Source organism: Porites lutea, chromosome 5, assembly GCF_958299795.1.
Source record: "Porites lutea chromosome 5, jaPorLute2.1, whole genome shotgun sequence".
Lineage (NCBI taxonomy): Eukaryota > Metazoa > Cnidaria > Anthozoa > Scleractinia > Poritidae > Porites > Porites lutea.
In genome coordinates this window covers 20,580,677-20,586,676 of record NC_133205.1, presented here as the reverse complement: position 1 = coordinate 20,586,676, position 6,000 = coordinate 20,580,677, and positions in this window count along the sequence as shown.

Genomic DNA, 6,000 nt, shown 5'->3' with positions numbered 1-6,000 from the left:
GTTGTTTAAATCTTTGGCATTTAAAGGTTATTGCATAAGTTCTTCCTTTTCCAAAGCTCACGATCTTTTTCACTTCATAGCAGCCTTGATGCTTTTTACAAACAGGGATTACGAAGAAATCATTGCATATAATTCTGTAACGATATCTCTTTATACAAATATTCTCGTTCACGGTCCTTGGAACTGGTGTGGTGGCAATCCCAGAGGCGTCAGCAGTTAGCATTTCTCTCTGGTTCTCTGCTATTCGCCCAGTCTTAGATCTTGTGGCTTGGGTAGTATTTCTTGAACTGGAAGTGCCTTTTAAATTATTGAATGGGTGTGTTACACAGCCTGTGGGTCTTGCCTCGACTTCTGAATGAGTGCTTAATATCATGATGAAGTCCAATAAAGCAATGACGAGTAAATCAAAGGAGACCTTAAAAAAAAAACAGAAACCAATTGAGCAATGAACTTAAATCTAATCCATCCATAGATATCAACTTTGGAGTGGCATATGGAATCATTTTCATGACGGTAGGGAGGCAACTGTACTCAGTAAAACGCATCAGTCTGTAAAAACCTACCTACATATGAAACTTCTAGAAAACTTCATTCAATTTTATCCTAATTCCACTACACAAATTGCGCATGACCAAGTCCCACGTAACTTTTAGCAAGAGAACGGTCATTTTTTTTTTCTCACTTAATTTTAATTTTGATTTTTTTGCGCATAGGAATTTGCCAATAAATATATTTTTCAAAAAGGTACCTGAACGAAATTGAGATTAAATATGATTCCTCTTTACTATTAAAGTTATGAAACAGCCCCCTAAAAGCTCACTGAAGTTAATTCAAAGTAAAATAATTCAGATTGAAGACCTTTTACCTGTTGTAAGAGGGCGAACATTGCTGTGAATTTCTTTGTCACTTTCAATCCGCTTACGGTCTCCGGCTCTGCGCTTCGCCAATGCAGGTATGTGAGGTATATTCTTAATTGTAAGATCCCCTATTAACATGTTTTGTCTTAGACAATTTGATTTACTCTGATAAGTTTTGATATTCCTCTTTTTCAAGTTGTCATGTTTGTCAAACCATCCCATGCCATTTTTTATAACAAATATACCGGTATATATATATATATTTTTTAAGATTTACTTCCGTATGCCTTGATGAATCAACTTGCGTGAAGGGATGCATGACCTTTTCAAATAATATACTAAATTACCTATTAAATTATATAATTATACTTTAGTTCTGATTGTAAGACAAACTGTTAAGTCGCTCATTTGCGTTGTCGGTTCAAACACATGTCATCTCATAAAACGAACAGGTGAAAGAACGAAAGAACGAATGCTATGTTGGAACCCTGAACCACAACGCACGTTCACCTACATTATTTTTTGTATGTGACTAACTTAATGTATTTCAGCCAACCCCAAGGAAAATTGTCTTAATGGAGTTACTAAAAACGATACAAAAGAAAAAGTAATGTTAATTTGAAAATTGTAAAATCGATTCTGTTCCAGTCAAAAGAGTCTTAACCGACGTTTTCTATTAGTCTTGTACCCTGTAGCAGGCAGTATTGCCGAAACGTCGGTTAAGACTCTTTTGAACAGCGTCGATTTTACAATTTTCAAATTAACATTAAGTAACTACACTGCGCAGGAATTTTAGTCTTTCAAAGAAAAAGTAACTTTTTTCCCCTCGGTTAAAGACTTTTCCACAGAGTTCATAGTCCTCTTCAAAAAAGTTCGAAAAGGTCATGCGGCTAATCAATCAGACATGTTATTCCACTGAACGACAGCAGTTTATTCTACTTATTTTATCCATCGTGTTTTGCGGTGCAGTCGTTCATTAAAATCATGCATATCATCTGATCCAAGCATTTACAGTCAACTCTCTCTTAGACGGACACCTTTGGGACCGGCACTAAGTGTCCTTCTTAGAGAGGTGTCCGTCTTATAGAGAGTCAAATAAAGGGAGTAACGAAAGGCAGGGACCAACTCTAGGTGTCCGTTTTACAGAGGTGTCCGTTAAGAGAGAGTCGACTGTACCTTTTTTTTTTTCTTTTTCTTAATGCTAGAACCGCCTTTAAACACCTCCAATAACCGGTCAATGCATCTCTATCAAAGCGATAACGTCGTTATTTCCATATCGGTCTTTTGTCTTTCCAATATCGATCGTCGTATTGTTTTTGTATTGATCGCAGTATTGTTTATCAATTTTGTTTTGCTTAGTGCGTTTGTACATGTTGCAGTTGGCTTCGCATGAATTGTTACGTATCACTAGGGCAAGCGGAGCATCATTCATTGGGATCTTTTCATCTCAGAAATTCTGGTTATCACGTGACCTTCTTCTGTTTGAACTAAGGAAATGGTTTCCAGAGAAACATTATGGTAGCGATGCGATACACTTTCTAGGGCATTTCAGGCGTTCTTTTTTAAGTCAAAGTGCAACTCTACCCTTCTATCAAAATTGGGGTTTCCAGCGGACCTGTATGACAAGGTAGCAGTATCTCCCGCCCGCAGCCTATTCGTTTGGCTCCTGTGTATGCGTCAGCTCAGGTGCATTAACCATGGCGTTCAAGTATTTTTAATGACCGCTGACCCGTTGATTATTCAGTGGATCGTGAGCTTAACTTTTTTACTTTCCATTTTCATCCCGTTTGTTTGTTTGTTTGTTTGTTTGTTTTTTCAGCGAAACCTTTGGCAAGTAAAATTACAAGAGACGACTAAGTAATAACAAATGAACTATCGTGATACAAAAAGCCCAGCGAACCCTATCGATAACCTCATTATATTGCGTTAATTCCTGTTTCCGCTGCGGTTTGAATTTAAACGCCACATCTAGTATCCAACAAGGTGCGTGACCTCGTTGATGTTTCATGGCAGAGTGTTTATTGTAAGGGTTTGCTTATTGAAGAGAAGCAAAGAAAAAACAATCTGCGTCTCTCAAGTAAAATGTGAGCATGTAATATGGATGGTAACAGTGGATCGGACTTGAGGAATACTCAGGAACAGTCAGAGAAATAGATCAGTTTTAACCTTGTTTAAGCCTAATGTAGAGAAACACCGTCTCCTTGTATTTATTATTTTGTTTTGGCGATAACAATAGTAAACAGAGAATCTTCAAATGACTGACTAATTGAATAGCGTTTTATAACAACGGAGTCGCTGTTCAGTTCTGATATTGTGATATTAGAGAGATATTTAGAGTCGCGTTTACGACAAACGTGAGTTTGTACCACGTGACCAAGTTTTCCCTTTTGCTTGTCGTTTATATATGTCATTTTCACTACACAAAAATCGGTAGATTCACGCCATTTCTATCCATAATAATTTTTTTGAGCTGTGTTTAGCTGCTCATTTCCTATTTAATTTTGCGAATTTCTCGACTTGAATCTCACGTTTGCCGTTTGCCGTAAAAGTGATTCGAAATCTCTGTTACTGGTGTCTACTTTCATTGGTGAAAAGAGGGTGTAGCTGAAGGGAAGGCTGAAAAAGTTTGAACTAGTTAAACTTTAAATTCAGCTGTTGATTTAAATGGTATAAATTTCAGGCCTGTTTTTTTCGTCCACCACATATTGTTGGTCTGGAAAGTTCATTGTTGCAGTTCTTGACTAATGTAAAATCCAACTGAACGCATTTCCTGGTAAAGAGGACGCGATTGAAATTTACTTATCAAGTAAAATAAGGCAACTTACTGTATTGCATGTCGTCAATGAGTTGATATAGAAGTCATAAATACTTCCGTTCTCATTTTATGTGGTCTCAATTAAGAACGTTGTTTTTGGCAGTTGTAGGTTACTGCCAGAGTTCTTCCTTTTCCAAAGTTCACAATTTTGACCACTTCATGGCAGCCATGGTTTTTTTTACAGATAGGAATTTTGAACAACTGATTGTAAATAAAGCTGTAACGAATTTTTTTTATACAGGGATTCTTGTTGATGCTAGTGGGTAAAATTGTTCTGGTTAACCCAGAACCGTCAGTTGCTGACAGATCATCCTGGGTCTCTGTAGCTTGCTTGATGTTAACGCTTGAAGGTTGCATCTCGTTAGTGCTAGACGTAACTTTGTCAACTTTTTCCCGGGGCTTTAGGCCCGTCGTTTCCCGTGCAGAAGATCGTGTTGTGTTCCTCAAACTGGAAGTGCCGTTAAAATTACTGGAAGGAAGTGTTGGGGAATCGGTAGGTCTTGCCTGGAGTTCTGTAAGACTGATAAACAACAAGGCCAGTAAAATACCTGCGGCAGAATCAAGGCCAAGAAGACTTAGAACGAATGAAAACAAAACAACGAGGGATATAAGGGGTCATTTCCCTGAAAAAAGAAAAACAAAACAAACAAACAAAAAACTTGGCATCAGTCTTACCGAAGGCTTATTTTCAACTCCACAAAAATGCATTGTTAATGATGTTTCTAAAAATTGTTAGGATTATCTTTCACTTTTACTTACTCACTTTACTTGAAACGTGCAAGAAGTTCTCAGATATATTAAGGCCTGGATCTGCCATTTTTTCGCTCTTAGGTATAAGGGGGTGGTCTATCTTCAAAACAAATAATGTGGCAAGGGTGAGACGTGGTCGTTGCATTATCCCTGTAAGATAGTATTTATGAGATTTACATCACCATGGTAACGTGTAGCGTGACCAAGTAACGCTTTACTTCTGTATTTTTTTTTAAGGATTCTGCAGGCGGGGTAAAAAGAACTGTTACTGAGCATTTTTATTGACGATGTTTTACCTATCTAAAGTACTTTCCAAATGTGACTGGAGTGGTGGTATGCCTATCCGTGATGAATGTTTTCTGGCTGTCACGTGTGAATCCAGATCCGCGCGTTATTTGTTAAGACGAGTGTGCGAAAGTTCTCCTGCAGATGGCCAGAAGTTAAAAATGGTAATTGGAGACCTTAATGAGTCACGTGATCCTTATCTTGACAACTTTCAATAAGACTTAATCTTTACAAGGCGTTTAAGCTCTCACGTAACTTTAGTGTCAATACGTTGCATATTTAAGGATAATTAGACCACCCCCTTCATTTTTTCATGTTTTGTTTACTTACTTTAGATGACCCAGTCCTTAATGTACCTGACTTTCGATTTTTCCACTCTTCGATTTTCTTCACCCTATCTAACAGTATAAAAATTTATTTCCGTGAGGACGTGCTAAACCAACCGAGATGAATCGATGCATGACACTGATTACAAATATAATGTACTTACAATTCAAAGGTTCAATCCCTCTCAAGTGGTTTTAAAATAGACTTGGCTCAATTAAAGGGCTTTACTCAACAAACAACAAACGATTTTGTTAATTGCACTGAGTTTTGCAAAGGGAATTGAACCGAATGAAACCGTGCGATGCATCGTCCTAAACATTTTTTTTTGCGAAATCGTCACCCATAGATGACGTGGCCATTTCCTTCAAACTATTAAATATTTAAAGAATTCAAAGTCTAATCAATACTGAGATCATCAGCTGTGAGATGCAAAAACGTTTCAAGCCCTTACGCTGGACGGAGTCATTAACTTGGGCAAAGAAAATGGAACCGAATGAAACCTTCATGAACCGTGTGACTGAAATTTGTCCGCACTCGTCCAAAACATTTTTGACTACATCAAAATCATCAGTAAGCGACAAGGCCATTTTCTCCAAAATTGTACTTATTTAAAACATTGTTGACTGATTTGAGAAAAACGCCTAATGAGATAATCTGGCGAAAAACGTTTCAAGCGCAAAGGCTGGACGGAGCCTCACCCCACCCCACCCCACCCCTTCTCCCATTGACAGGGTCTGATCTCTCATCCAAATGGAAAAAGTCAACAAAAAGACATGTTGGAAGAATGACTGAGCCGTTGTATACGGTAATCCTTATCATTTATCTTTTTATAACTTTAAGTCCAGTTTGGTAAAAGCAGTTGAGAAAGGGGCGCATCGAGAGTGGAGAAAAACGGAAACCGCCCTAGTAAACACTCTCCCGTTTGATTTGAAACGGCAGAGGGTATGATCGAGAACTTTCATTCCT